Source organism: Trichosurus vulpecula, chromosome 5 (genome assembly GCF_011100635.1).
Source record: "Trichosurus vulpecula isolate mTriVul1 chromosome 5, mTriVul1.pri, whole genome shotgun sequence".
Taxonomy (NCBI): Eukaryota; Metazoa; Chordata; class Mammalia; order Diprotodontia; family Phalangeridae; genus Trichosurus; species Trichosurus vulpecula.
The window spans coordinates 283,419,663-283,435,294 of NC_050577.1; the positions used below are offsets into that span (position 1 = coordinate 283,419,663).

General features: G+C 41.7%; 1 protein-coding gene across 3 annotated transcripts in view; it reads left to right on the plus strand.

The window, feature by feature from the left end:
* The first annotated feature begins 1,577 nt into the window (after window positions 1–1,577).
* The window catches only part of RESF1 (retroelement silencing factor 1), a 51,645-nt gene continuing 37,590 nt past the window's right edge, over window positions 1,578–15,632 (plus strand). Inside the window, exon 1 of one of the 3 annotated variants that reach the window (XM_036759055.1) lies at window positions 1,578–1,779. The gene's annotated coding sequence lies outside the window, so the exon portion shown is untranslated. Of the gene's footprint in view, window positions 1,780–2,034; window positions 2,244–15,632 lie in introns of those variants that run through there. The other 2 variants (XM_036759056.1, XM_036759057.1) reach the window with 2 other exon arrangements.

The following is a 15,632-nucleotide window of genomic DNA, read 5'->3' on the forward strand; positions in this document are numbered from 1 at the left end:
GGATCCAATCCATAAAAAGACAGTCTCTGCCCTCTGGAAGTTTACAACCTCACAGGGGAAGACAACACACAAAAGGATCAGAAAAATGGGTGAGAAAACACCAGGGGGCACCTTGTTTGAACCAGTTGAAAACAGGAAAAGCAACAGATGCAGAGTGGAGGGACATGAAAAGTCCAGTTTTTGCCCCGTGTAAAGGAAAGCATTGGAAGAAGTTCGGGAGGGGAGAGGAAGCTGAGGGAGGTGATGTCAATCAAGGAATAAAGTAGCAGTATTAGATTTGCCAAAAGATTTGGGAGATACCCTATTTCCCAGAGCTATGGCCCAGCAAGCTGACTGTGCCCTGAACTTGACGTAATAGTCCTTTGCACTCCGCATGATATCACCCTCTGGCAAAGAGTTTTGCTTGGACCAGCACTGTGTGCGTGTGTGCGCGCGTGCGTGCGTGCGTGCGTGCGTGCGTGCGTGTGTGTGTGTGTGTGTGTGTGATGTAGCTCCCCCTATTTCCCAGGGCCATCCATCACAGTCAGAATCTCCATTTCTCATTCCTGTTGGGTCACAGAACTCTAGTTCTATGCCCCGAAGGGTGGGCATGACACCCAAGACTTGAAAAAATACTATTCCCACAGGGCCTGTGGAAACAGTAACTCAAGACCTAAAACTGATTATGTCATAGTCTGGCCCAGTATGTGTATATAAGACCAGAATATTAAACCCTCCTTCTTGGGGGGTGGGGTGGGTAGGGCTTCCCGTGGGTCGGGTCATTTTCCTCACTCTGAAATTAATTAAACTTCTGTTTTGTGTCCTGACTCTCCTGTCTGTAGCCTGCTTTGTTTGTTCAACTCCGGCCACCCACAGATTAGAGACCGGTTTTGGTCGTGGTTGACAGATTAACAGTCCAGAGTGAGAAATAAAGACTCACACGGACTGGGAACTTCTTTAAATGGAGGTTTCAGGAGGGACCCAGAGATCTCAACCAAAGGCGTGTGCTGGAGGCAGCTCGATTGAGATCCACCCAATTGTTAAATTTTAAGCCAGCAATCTCGGAAATCAGGCAAAGGTACAAAATCAGGGCTTGATTTATTTATGTTGATTTTCTAGACTTTAGTGTTAAAGAAAATGTTCCAACTGCAGATTAAATTTTAAAGTATGTTTGTTCCCGCCCCCCGCCCCCCCCGTCCCCTCCCTCCCCTCCCCCCGTCCCCCCGTCCCCTCCCGGAGAGAGGATTAAACCCAATTCGCGGAGTCCTTTTCAGGGAGAGGCCAAAATTCCGAACACATTTAATCAATCGCAATCAGAATCCTTTGCACTTAATTAAAGGGCCTAACCATGGCCTTTTGCCTTTAACCAAGAAGTCCACTTTTCCAGATCAACATCTACGTTTAAACATTTAAGCTGCTTAAATCTTCAGGCTTTCGAGCTAAAAAACTTGAAGCTTTAACCCACCTTGACGGTCGCTACTTTTAACTCGGCTACGTGCAATCAATCAGCGGGGACATAAACTAATACGGGGGTCGCTAGGACCCAGTTCTTCCTATTCCGCCTTGCCCTCTTCTGGAGGCGGTCCCGGGGTTAGTCCAGGAGGGAGAGTTCAGCTTTCACTCGCTGGTCGTCGCTGTGGGTGCGGTAGGGTACCGGAGGAGTTCCAGCATCGCTCCCGTCTATCCCTTCCGTCCTTGCCTTCACCCCAGGCAGCCTAAGAAAGCTGGCTGCCCTTCGTCGGCCTCTTGTGTAGTCCCGCGTTGCTTTGGCGGAGGCGGAGCAGCACTACTACTTGTTCGGTAAAGGGCCCGAGCTGCGGTCGGAGGGCGTGGGTGGGGTGGGGGTGGGGGGGGAGCGTCGCTTTTGTTCTCCGGGAAGGCGGACCAGTTTTAGGCCCGGAGGGACCACCGACGTCCGGAAGGGGGTGGGAGCTCTTGGCGGCTCTGGGGTGGGGGTAGGGAGAACCTGAAAAGCGGAAGAAGCCGCGATAGCCTCGGCCCTCGTTGGTGAGGGCTGGGGGACCGGGCTCGGGGTTTCTGCAGCCACTCCAACCCCTTCGCGGTCGGGAGCGACTCCTGCTAGGCCAGAGTGCTGCCCAGAGAGGGGCATCGAGCGCCGCGCTAGCCGCGGTGCTTTCGGTCCGATCCGGGAGTGTCTCAGAATTCCAGCGTAGGGTCGCCCTTGGACTGGAGCAGTTTTCCGTGGCCCGGATCCATGCGCACTCAAGGAGTCTCCGGCGGAGGGCGAGATCCCCGGAGATTCCGTGAGTACCTCTGCCGCAGTCGGGGGCTGGGGGGCGGTGTGTGGGGGGAGGGTGGGGAGGCTTCTTGAGGCGGGGGAGAGCGACTGAGATGCTTTGGGAGGCCTGGAGTCAGAACCGGAGACGAGGCGAACGGTTCTGGCTGGTTAGAGCCGACTTTTTTGAATTCTAATCCCAGCAAGAGAAAAAGGCCTTAGGGAGTACTGGATAAAACTGATGTAAATAATAACAGTGCCTACTATGTGCCTGGCGCTTTACAAATGTAGCTTTTCATTCTCGAAGCAATTCTGTGAGGTAGGTGCTAATATCTTCCATTTAGAGATGGGGTAACTGAGGCAAAAAGCTAAATGACTTGCCCAGGGTCACACATCTATAAATGTCCGAGGTTGAATTTGAACAGAGGGCTTTTGACTCCAGTCCCCCTGGATACACTGTGCCACCTAGCTACCCACATAAGCGTTTATAAAACAAATGCCATGTTCCAGTCACTACCTTTACAACAGGATACGAAGAAAGAAAAAATAAAAAAAACAGTTCCTCCTCCCAAGGAGCTCGCAGTCTAATGGGAGAGACAACGTGAAAACAACTCTACAAACAAGCTAGATATGATAAAACTATTAGTATTAGGGTGGTGGCTAAATGATTGGGATGGGGAATCAGGGCCTTTTTTTTTTTAAAGAAAAAATGAACGTATGTTGGTTTTTACTATTTTGCTGCTCATGTCAAAGTCTTTTTGTCATCGATCTATTTATGTTTTATGCATCTCTAGGTGGGCGATACTTAGATACAGGAACATAATTTGTTTCCAAAGGCATTTTTTTCCTTAGGTATTTTTCTATACAAAACGTACCAGTGTCAGGCTTGCCTCAAGGGACGTCTCTTCCCCTAAATCAGGGTCCTGAGAGTATTAAATATAGCAATTGGTTCATTAAGCTTTTGAGAGCTTGTTTCAATCACAACAGTTTATTAATGCCTAAATAAAAAAAAAAACAGTAAAAAAAAATAGACATAGTATTTGTGTTTTGAACTTAGGAGTAGTTTTAAATCAGGGTTGAGCATAGTGTCTCATGTCATCAGTATTTATAACGAGCGTATGTTTGACTCCCCTTTTATAGGGGAGAGTTGTAGCTGCTGTGTTAAGTGTAGAAGCTTTAAAAGAAAATAATATTGTTAATCTAGAAAAGATTTTAAAAATCTAAAAAAAATCTATAAAACCCTTAAGGTTTTCCATATGTATCTTATAGTTTGTTTTGTTTTAAATCCAGACCTGTGATTTTACTGTTGTAAGCAAGACCCCACTGAGGAGAGTCCCTCTGGCCAAGCTGTTCTTCCACTGTTGAGCAATTTACACTCTTAGGCTAAGTGAGGGCCCTAATAATAGGTGGCACAGCAAGTCAGTCACAAGCTTGACTTGAATCTGGGTCTTCCCTACTCCGGCCTACCTCTGCTTATTATTTTTAGGTTATGGGAAGACTTTTTATTTTTTTTCTTTTACTAATTTAATGATATAATTTGTGAGAATAGAGCAATGGTATACATTTTTGTATTTGTTGTTGTTCAAGCATGACACCAAGCCCTTCTGACCTGAGAGGCTTATCTTCTGATGTCATGTCTTTTTGTCATTTTAATATTGCCCATGGATTTTTCCTGGCAAGGATACTGGAGCAGTATTTCCTTCTTCAGTTTTATACAGGTGTTGCAACAATTCATCTAGCAGCTGTTGTAGGGGTGAAAGACCAACACAAGCCCAACAACAAGAAAGCTGCCAGCACAGGTTCTTTGATCTGCTTTACTATGAAAAGTAACCTTAAGGGGTTAGCCATCTTACTTTAATCCAGTATATACATATGAACTCACTTAGTTCAGGAAGCCAGCAGCCTGAACTACAGGGCAAATACAAACAAATTACAAACATACACAATATAAACAGACGAGCCAGGAGGCTCTTAGAGCAGAGTGGCTGCTCAGAGTCCCACGCCAACACTCCTGCAGGGGTGAGAGCCTCAAGCAAAGTGCAGTCTTTAGACTTCATCAAACCTCATCTGAGCGATCAGAACTTAGGCACCTACTAGTGGCTCTGATCTTAGCAACTCCCCTTAGGGCCCTGGGAACTTCCCACCTCTCTCAAACTAGAGAACTATTTTGCTAACCGGGCTGGGTTTTTGCATTTAGTAGTAAAAGGGTGTTGGCCTGGGGCTTAACACCTAGTAAGACTCAATCAAAGACACTTAATTCAGCATTCTAAAACAGTAAAAAAAGACCCAACTTAATTAATATTACAACAGGTAGAGGTCAAGTGACTTGTCCAGGGTCACACAGCTACTACATATCTGAGGGAAAAGACCCTTGTTCAAATACGACCTCACTTATTATCTGTGTGACCCTGGACAAGTCACTTAGCCCTGTTTGCTTAGGTTTCCTCAGCTGTAACATTAGCTGGAGAGGGAAATGGCAAACCACTTTAGTATTTTTGCCAAGAAAACCCCAAACGAAGTTACCAAAGAGTTGGACCAGGACTGAAAAACAAAAACAACTCTCTGACTCCAGGCCCAGTGTTCTCTCCCCTGCACCACCTAGCTGCACTTATAAATAACATACATGTAAGCACAAAGTAAGGCAAGGGTTCTTAATCTGGGGGTCTATGAATGTGGTTTTTTTTGTTTCTTTTTTTTTGCTATTTTGGTAAAATTTTAATTTTTTGTAATCTTACATATTTTGTTTTATGCAGTTAAAAACAGGGCCCCATAGGTTTCACCAAACTGCCGAAGGGAGACAAAAAAGGTTAAGAACTACAGAACTAAGAGAATTCATCTCAGAAATTTATCTTTGTTTTGGGCCTCCTCCTGTATCTCTTGGTGTTGTCATCTCCCACCAATTCAGTTTTCTTTTTTGCAGATGACTCCCAAACCTGCTTATCCAGGTATCATGTCCTTTCTGCCTAAACCCATACTCTTAGTTCTTTAAAGTTTTGCAGGTTTGCAAACTAAGAGTCATTTTAAGCTGTTTACATCTTAAGCCTCATCCCCATAGCCAAACAATTGTCCATTTTTTAAAAAAATTTTTCCAGTTAATAGTATTTTATTTTTTGCCGATTACATGTAAAGATAATTTTCAACATTCGTTTTTTTGAGTTCTCAATTTTTCTCCCTCCCCAAGACAGCAAGCAGTATAATATAGGATATACATGTACAGTCATGTTAAACATATTTCCACATTAGTCATGTTGTGAAAGAAGAATCAGAACGTAAGGGGAAAACCATGAGAAAGAAAAAACAAAAAACACAGTTGTTAAGTCTTGTCAGTTTGACCACCACAACAATTGGTTCCCCTTTCTCTCCTGTTACATAAGTACATGCATAGCCAATATCCTGATTCAGTTCTTCTTCATCTGTAGCTTGGATTATTGAAATAGCTTTCTAGAATTGATCTTCCTGCTTCCAGTGTTTCCATATCCATTTACTATGCTGTCAGCAATTTAATATTTCTAATGTGCAAGTTTGACTGTGACATCCCTCATCTCAAGTTTCAGTAGTTTCCATTTATGTCTAGGATAATATACAAATACTCCATTTGGTACTTAAATCTCTTGGCTGTCTGGTTCAACACATCTTTCCTGTTTAATTGCATATTAATTGGAACCTCACAAAGTAGGATCTAATTTGTTTTGGTAGAATAAAGAAACCAAGTTTCATCCAGACATATAGGATATATTTAGAAAGGGATGCTATTACAGAAACAAATCCGGTCCAAGGTTCTTGGTAGCCAAGGACCATTGGTTTCTAGGCAGTTAAGATACAATTTGTTGGAAGTGATAAACAAGAGAAAGAGAATTATGGGAATTGAGACACTGAGTTTCTTATTGGTGGAGAAGATTGGAAGAGATTGAAGTGAGGAGAGGGGTAGTTTTATCACATTCCTTAAATTGGTGACAGTTGGGAAGGAGAGTAATCTTTTGACTTCCCCAAGGTTAGGTGACATAGTAGAATTTGAAAGTAACATCACAAAATGGTAGATAAAGGCAAAATGGAGTCACTAATGCTGTTTGAATGTAATGTAATACGTTAAACTGACCTCATATGGAGAACATATGTTACAGTGTATCTCGTGCCTCAGTGTCTTCGATGCTCTCCCTGTTGACCTTTACTTTTTGGAATTCCTCATTCCCTTAAAGCCTCACTCATCTCAAATGCTACCTTTCTTGATTCACCTCAGTTGTTAGTAGCTTTTTCATTTATTATGTAGAATGGAAATTTCTTGGAGGAAGGGACTATCTTAACCTTTGTCTTTGTATTGCTCATGCCTTGCAAATAGTAGGCACCTAATGCTTAAAATAAATTATTTACTTATTAAATGCTCTTTGAATTTTTTAAGTGGTCACTGCCTTAAAATGTTACGGTAATTAAAGTCCTGTAATTTTAGCTACTATGCTAATGAGCCCTAATCCCTTTATACTTAGTTTCTAAATTATTGCTCTTTAAACCATGATTTTTGGGGTTGGGTTATATACTGTAGTATTGAATCGCATCGTTTGAATTGATCAGTGCAGTATGTGTGACTGCTACTAGAAAAAACAACTCCAAATATGGCCATCAAGAATGGAGTTTGCTGCTTTCCATCTCCAGAGAAAGAACTCTCTCTCTCTCTCTCTCTCTCTCTCTCTCTCTCTCTTTTTCTCTGTGTGTGTGTGTGTGCACGTGCGCGCGCGCGCACACACACGCGTGCTGGCACCTTTGTGATTAATATGAGGGGGATAAAAGGAATTTACATTGTGAAAAATGGCCAAGTACTAGTAGGATCTTGTTACAGATTTAGAGCTGGAAAATCTCTCACAGATCATCGAGTACAGGGCTTCTTAAACTTTTTCCACTCTTGACCCTTTCATCAAGCACTGATAGTCCAAGGCTCCCATTTTTTCCCTTTCAAATGTTGCCTTTCACCAAACTGAACTTAAGGGACTTGCCCAAGGTCACACTGCTGTTGAACAATCATAGGTGGAATTTGAACCCAATCCTTTGACTCTAGAGACAGTGAGTGGTCTTAACTGTACTACTTGTGTTTTCTATTAATTTGAGTCCTACTTTAGGTATAATCTGCTCTGAAGATAACTTTGATACCCCTACCCAATTTAATCACCATTTAATCAGTTCATTGTGATTTAATGGGTACCAGTGATTGCATTGGTGAATTCAGCAGAATAGGATTAAATTTAAGTTAGCTCTGATAGTTAATGTTAGGATAAGAGTTATGATTAATCTAACATATATTGATGGTAACATCTATGTGTTGATTATATGGTTGAAATAATTTGTAGTTCATTATGTAAGCCTATATTAACTGTTAGGGACAGTGAGAGAGCTGCTGCTCTACACTCCATCTCCTTCCCTCCTCTCATGTTCATGTTAGTTGATGTTCTAAAAAACCACAGTTTCCTATTTTCTACGCACCAGATGGTTGTAACAAGCAGAGCTAAGTCCCAGAATCCTGTTGCCTAGTCACTGACTAAACAGTGGAAAGTCCCACAATCTCTTTGCCTAGTCACTGATTAACAAGCAGGTGACTGTCCCTTGACCAAATATGAGAGTTCTTTCCTTTGGCTCCATCCTATGGTCAAACATGGAGTTCCACTTCCTTTCCTTGACCACTCATGATGTAACTTTCTCCTTTTTGAAATTCACCAATCAGAATTGTACTGCCATATTCTATTTTTAGTCATCTCTCAAATGGTATAGATCAGGGGTGGGGAACCTGTGGCCCTCCAGGTCCTCAAATGTGGCCCTTTGAATCCAACCTTCACAGAACAAATCATCTTTTTTTTCTTTTTAATTTTTTTTTCTTTAATATGTTTAGTTTTCAGCATTGATTTTCACAAGAGTTTGAATTACAAATTTTCTCCCCATTTCTACCCTCACCCCCACTCCAAGGTGGCGTATATTCTGGTTGCCCTGTTCCCCAGTCAGCCCTCCCTTCTGTCACCCACTCTCCTCCCATCCCCTTTTCCCTTCCTTTCTTGTAGGGCAAGATAAATTTCTACACCCCATTGCCTGTGTATCTTATTTTCTAATTGCATGCAAAAACTTTATTTTTTGTTTTTGAACATCTGTTTTAAAAAGTTTGAGTTCCAAATTCTCCCCTCTTCCCTTCCCACCCACCCTCCCTAAGAAGTCAAGCAATTCAACATAGGCCACATGTGTATCATTATATGTAACCCTTCTACAATACTCATGTTGTGAAAGACTCACTATATTTTGCTCCTTCCTAACCTATCCCCCTTTATTGAATTTTCTCCCTTGACCCTGTCCCTTTTCGAAAGTGTTTGTTTTTGATTACCTCCACCCCCATCTGCCCTCCCTTCTATCATCCCCCCCTTTTTTTTAATCTTCTTCTTCCTCCTTTTTTCCTGTGGGGTAAGATACCCAATTGAGTATGTATGGTATTCCTTCCTCAGGTCAAACCTGATGAGAGCAAGATTCACTCATTCCCCCTCACCTGCCTTCTCTTCTCTTCCTACAGAACTGCTTTTTCTTGCCACTTTTATGCGAGATAATTTGCCCCATTCTATCTCTCCCTATCTCCCTCTCTCAATATATTCCTCTTTCATCCGTTAATTTGATTTTATTTCTTTTAGGTATCTTCCCTTCATCTTCAACTCACCCTGTGCCCTCTCTCTCTCTCCATATACATATACATATACATACATATATATATATATGTATTTACACATACATAGATATACACATACACACTCACATATACATACATAAACATATACACACACACACACACACACACACACATATATATATATATATATATATATATATATATATATATATATATATATATATATACATGCATATTCCCTTCAGCTACCCTAATACTGAGGTCTCATGAATCATACACATCATCTTTCCATGTAGGAATGTAAACAAAACAGTTCAACTTTAGTAAGTCCCTTGTGATTTCTTTTTCTTGTTCTTTTTCTTGATTACCTTTTCATGCTTCTCTTGATTCTTGTGTTTGAAAGTCAAATTTTCTATTCAGCTCTGGTCTTTTCACTGAGAAAGCTTGAAAGTCCTCTATTTTATTGAAAGTCCATATTTTGCCTTGGAGCGTGATACTCAGTTTTGCTGGGTAGGTGATTCTTGGTTTTAATCCTAGCTCCATTGACCTCCAGAATATTGTATTCCAAGCCCTTCGATCTCTTAATGTAAAAGATACTAGATCTGGTGTTATTCTGATTGTGTTTCCACATACTCAAATTGTTTCTTTCTGGCTGCTTGCAGTATTTTCTCCTTGATCTGGGAGCTCTGGAATTTGATGACAGTATTCCTAGGAGATTTCTTTTTAGGATCTATTTGAGGAGGCGATCGGTGGATTCTTTCTATTTCTATTTTGCCCTGTGGCTCTCGAATATCAGGGCAGTTTTTCTTGATAATTTCTTGAAAGATGATATCTGGGTTCTTTTTTTGATCATGGCTTTCAGGTAGTCCAGTAATTTTTAAATTATCTGTCATGGATCTATTTTCCAGGTCAGTGGTTTTTCCAATGAGATATTTCACATTGTCTTCCATTTTTTCATTCCTTTGGTTCTGTTTTATAATATCTTGATTTCTCATCAAGTTACTAGCTTCCACTTGCTCCAGTCTAATTTTTAAGGTAGTATTTTCTTCAGTGGTGTTTTGGACCTCCTTTTCCATTTGGCTAATTCTGCCTTTCAAGGCATTCTTCTCCTCATTGGCTTTTTGAAGCTCTTTTGCCATTTGAGTTAGTCTATTTTTTAAGGTGTTGTTTTCTTCAGTATATTTTTCAGTATTTTTTTGTGTCTCCTTTAGTAAGTCATTGACTTGGTTTTCGCGCATCCTTCTCATTTCTCTTCCCAGTTTTTCCTCTACTTCTCTAACTTGCTTTTCCAAATCTGTTTTGAGCTCTTCCATGGCCTGAGACCAGTTCATGTTTTTCTTGGAGGCTTTTGTTGTAGGCTCTTTGACTTTGTTGACTTCTTCTGGCTGTATGTTTTGGTCTTCTTTGTCACCAAAGAAATATTCCAAAGTCTGAGACTGAATCTGGGTGCATTTTTGCTGCCTGGCCATGTTCCCAGCCAACTAACTTGACCCTTGAGTTTTTCAGTGGGGTCTGACTGCTTGTAGAGTAAAGAGAACTATGTTCCAAGCTTGGGGGGATGTGCCAGCTCTGCCACCCCAGCACTCCTCCTTCCCCAAGAACCCCCAACCCTGACTGGACTTAGATCTTCGGCAGGCTCTTCACTCCTGCCACTAATCCACCACTTAATTCCTTCCACCAGGTGGGTCTGGGGCCAGAAGCAACTGTAGTTCTGTAGCTGCCCCACTTCTGCTGCCCCTGGGGCGGTGGCCAAACCACAAACTCCTTCCACTCCAGCAGCTTTTTCCACTAACCTTCTCTGTTGTCTTTGGTGTTTTTGGGTTGAGAAGTCTGGTAACTGCTGCAGCTAACTGATTCAGGGCGCTAGGGCATGCTCTACCCAGCTCCTGGTCTGGTTGGTCCGCGCCGCCCATGCTGGGCTCTGCTCCACTCCACTCTGCTCCGCTCCCAGCTCCTTGCGGGATAGACCTTACCCAAAGACCATCCAAGCTGTCCTGGGCTAGAGCCCTGCCTCCGGAACTCCGCAATTTTGTGGGTTCTGCAGTTCCTCTCTGTTGTCTTTGTTGTTTGTGGGTTGAGAAGTCTGGCAACTGCCACAGCTCACTGATTCAGGGTGCTAGGGCCCGCTGCACCCGGCTCCTGGTCTGGTTGGTCCTCGCAGCCCACTGCTGGGCTCTGCTCCACTCCACTCCGCTCCCAGCTCCGTGGGTGAAAGACCTCACCCGGCAACCATCCATGTTGTCCTAGACTGGAGCCCTGCTTCCCTCTGCTGTTTTGTGGGTTCTGCAGTTCTAGAATTGGTTCAGAGCCATTTTTTATAGGTTTTTGGAGGGTCTTGGCAGGGAGCTCCACCCCCCAGAACAAATCATCTTAATAAAAGTATTTGTTCTGTAAAACTTTTGGCTCAGTCAGGAGGCTGTACCCAAGGATATAGAAGGCCACACATGGCCTTAAGGCTGTAGATTCCCCACCCCTGGTATAAATATTCCCCTAAAACAAAGCAGAGGAGAGTCTTAGATCCAATTTCTTAGGGACCACTGGTTTCCCTTCTAAATTGAAACTGTTTGTAGTCCTCTTGCATCAGTGTCCTTTTGTTGTGGATTGGAATGTGGGGGTCACAACACTCATACACAGTCAAAATGTGTTCTAAGTCCTGATTGTACCCTAAGCTGGTTTAGTTTTGGCACAGTTCCTGAGGGTACTAATGATTGCTTCTATTTCATCACTTTGAAGGATTCCATAGAGAGTAGTAAGAATAGGGAAATTGAATTTTCAGGGCTCTTCACAGTCTGACCCAGCCTGCTCATGTGCAGAGATACTCCCTTTCTGAACTGGAAGATTACTCTTGTCCGAAGAAAAACCACCGCTTTGAACTTGGAGTAATTTAGAATAGATAAACGTCTGCTTAAAACAGATTGGTCAGTGATTTTATGATAGTATGGAATTCATTTAAAGGAACAGAACAGTCTAACTGTTTTTGCATCACCTACATTTCCAGTTTTATCACCTCCCCACCCCCACTCCTAAGCTGTCCTTTATAATAAAGAATAAAAAAGAGTGGAAGGAACAATTCTACAAAGTTAACCGACACATCAAAAAGTCCCATATAAAATTGCTTTTATTCCAGTTGAGGAAATGTAGGTTCAGAGTGTTGTGGTTTGCCCAGTATCATACAACTAGTAATAAATGTCTAAGGTGGATTCAGAAGGGTTTGATTGAACAGACTGGCAGTTACTGGATTGATATGAATTCATCTTCTAACGGCCAGCCTGCTGCAGAATCAACTTAAGTATAGGAAGTCTCTAGTGTAGAACCCAAAAAATTTGTCCATTTTTGTTAATAATTCATATAAAGGCTTAGATGTTGCCTTGAACTGAATCAAAAAGGCATAGGTCTGACCAAGTCATTTCCTTGCTCAAATCAATCAACCATTATTCATTAAGAGCATACTGTGTTGAGAATACAAATATAGTCTGACAGAAAGATTGTCCCTGCCTTCTAGGGGAGGAGCATGGGGGGAAAAGAGCACAAAAGTAAGCTGAAAAGTGGAGGCTGTGTGTGTGTGTGTGTGTGTGTGTGTGTGTCTATCCATTCATACATCCAGAGGGTCCTGGGATTCACCCTTAAAATGGAGGTTCTGGGAGGAAGCAACCAGAGAAACCAAAAGGGCAGAGGCCACTTTGCAGTGTGTCAGGTCCAGAGGTGGAATGAGCTTTCAGTATGAAAAAGTTTCTAGGTTATGGTAGAGAATCTCAGGAATGTATCCTGGAGAGGAATGAAAGTAAACATATCAGTGATTTCCTACTGCCCCTAAGATAAAATACTTCTACATTTAAGAATAATAACAACAATGTTCAGTTGTGTCTGATTCTTTGTGACCTCATTTGGAGTTTTCATGGCAAAGACACTGGAGTGGTTTTGCCATTTCCCTCTCCAGCTCATTTTACATATAAGGAAATTGAGATAAACATGGTTAAATGACTCACCCAATGTCACACAGGTAGTGTCTGAGGCCAGATTTGAGCTTGGGAAAATGAGCCTGACTCCAGGCCCTGTATCCACTTCCACCACCAGTAATAATAGCATTTATATACTACTGTGTGTAGGTGCTTTACAGATATCTCATTTAATCTTAAAAACAGCCTTGGGAGGTAGGTTCTAGTGCAGACCTGCGCAACTTGGCTGTAGATAGGGACCAAAATTAAAATAGGCTAAATTTCTTAAGGCTGCAGATAGGTTAGACTAGAGATAGTTGCCTTCCAATGGTTGGTTGCTGCAGGTCACATGACAAGTTTTTGGGGTTACTGCAGCCATTGTGCAGGCCTGAGCTAGAGCCTATTATAGTATATGCTAAACAGTGGAGGAGGCAAACTGGTTAAGTAATTTGCTATGTCACACAGTTAATAACTATTTGAGATTTGAACAAACAGACTGGAAACCAATGGAGAAGTAATGTGAATTCATCATCTAGTGGTCAGTCTGCTGCTGCAGAATCAATTTATTGATTTGAACTGTGAATCTCCAACCTCAAGTTTGGTCTAAGAAAGAGAATTAAGTTGTAAGTGTGATCTTGTTTCTCTCAAAGTTGGCATGCATGCATGCATGCAGAGCTATGTTTGGAACTGAGCTCAGGAAAGGGATAGGTAAGGGGGATTATAAAGCCATGAAGCGAGGAAGTGCCCCTGACTTAGGATGTCTGGCCTTTTGTCAGCCAAGATTAGTTTCCAATAAGCAAGCAAGTGTCCCTGATTCAGGATGTCTGTCATTTTGTTAGCCAAGATTACAGTTTCCATAAACCAAGGAAGTGCCCCTGACTCAGGATGTTTATGCAAACTTAATCTGGTCTTGTGGTTGCTGACACAACATGAGGATTTCAGGTTCACTCAGAGAGCATCACAAAGGATCTCTGGTATGTCAGGTTCAAGGGATGCTCAGTTGCCTCCTGATTGGCTTGGTTCTACTTAGGTCAGTCCAGCTTTCTCTGGATAATTTGCTGAAGCAAATTAAGGTGATTAGTAAAGTCATTAACCCTTCGATTTTCACAGAACTCAGGTCTTCTGACTCCAGGCCCAGTGCTTTGTATACTAGGCCACCCAGCTGCCTCAGTAGATTTAAAGCTCTTTCAGCCTGTCTTTTAAAAATAATATAGAAACTCAATTGCTCTGTTTACCCTTTTGAACTTTTTTTATTTTATTGATATTTTCTTTTGTTACCCAATAATTGATAACCACTTGTGACAAATAGTTAAGCAAAACTCATTAACATTGGCCGTTTGTGAAGATTTATGTCTTAGGCCTCATTATAGTTCATCATCTCTGTGACAAGAGACCAGAAGCTTGCATTATCTTCTAAAGTCATGATCATTGTTTTTTCAAAGTTATTTGCTTTTATATTATTATGGTTATGGGGGGCTTCTGTTTTACCCATACTTTAGCTCCTAATTTTATTCTATCGGTAGAACTGAACCCTCTAATAGTTATTTTGGAAGGGGGGGTCAGTTTTCACAAAGGGTTTTATTTTACAAGGAGTAAGGATCACTTGAACTATTCTGTCATTTTTACAAAACTGTATAGGTTCTTCACCTAAATTTTGTAATACCACAATAATTTCTCCTTGATAATAAGAATCTATTACTCCAGCCTACACATGTATTCCTTGAACTGCTAATCCTGATTTAGGAAATATCTGTCCAAAATGATTTTTAGGGATTCTCATACATATTCCAGTAGGGATTTTCCTTATTTCTTTCCTATCCAACAAAAAGTCTTCCAAACAACGTAAATCATATCCTGCTGACCCAGGAGTTTCTGGATATGGTGCTGGGACATCCTGCCTCACAGTCCAATACTTAATTTTTGGGATCTTATGTGTTTGCTGTTTTCTAATTTGCAGATTTGGGGTCATCATTCTGGCTAGAGGTGTACTTTCTCCCAAAGGTCTACTCAGATTACGTAAAATAAATTATCCTTCCAATGTTGATATGAATTATTAGAACTTAATTGTTCTTTCAGTAATTCATTCATTCTTTCAATTAACCCAGATGCTTATAGATAATATGGAATATGATATATCCATTCTATATTGTTTAATATACAATATCTGTTCGTTTCATTACCTTTAAAATGGGACCATTGTCAGTTTGAATCTGCATCAGGGTTCCATAATATAGATTTATGATATCTAGATTTCTACAGGTGTCTTTCTGGGTTGCATTCTTATAGGGACAAGCCACTGGCACACCCGAATAAGTGGCAATACAAGTACATAAATATTTGCATCCTTTATCTTGGGGTAGGGGTCCAACATAATCTGTTTACCAAATTTGGGCTGGGCCTTCTCCCCTTGCTATCTGTCCAGTTACTACCCCAGGAATAGTTTGTTCCTTTTCCAGTTGACATATATGACATTCCCCAGCATTTGGGTACTTTTTTCCCCCTCCGAGTTGTTTTTATCGAAAATAATACTGCTAATGAAAATTTGTGTACATAGAAATCTCTTAATGTTGTGTATTTAATGTAATTAAAGATCTTCCCTGCCCATCAATCCCATTAATAGGTCTCAGGGGGAGCTAGTTAAGGGAAGCTTGATTGGGGAGGCAAGTTTGTAGGAAGGCCCACACCTGTTTTGCTAATTAGGTCAGGAGAGATGTGAAGCCCTCAGGCCCTAAAAAGCCTGCATACATACTCCTGAGAGTGGCCTTAAGCTCCCAGAACTTTAGGAAGAGAAGACAAGGCGAGCAGACAACTAGAATTTATGTGAGTGTTTATGGGA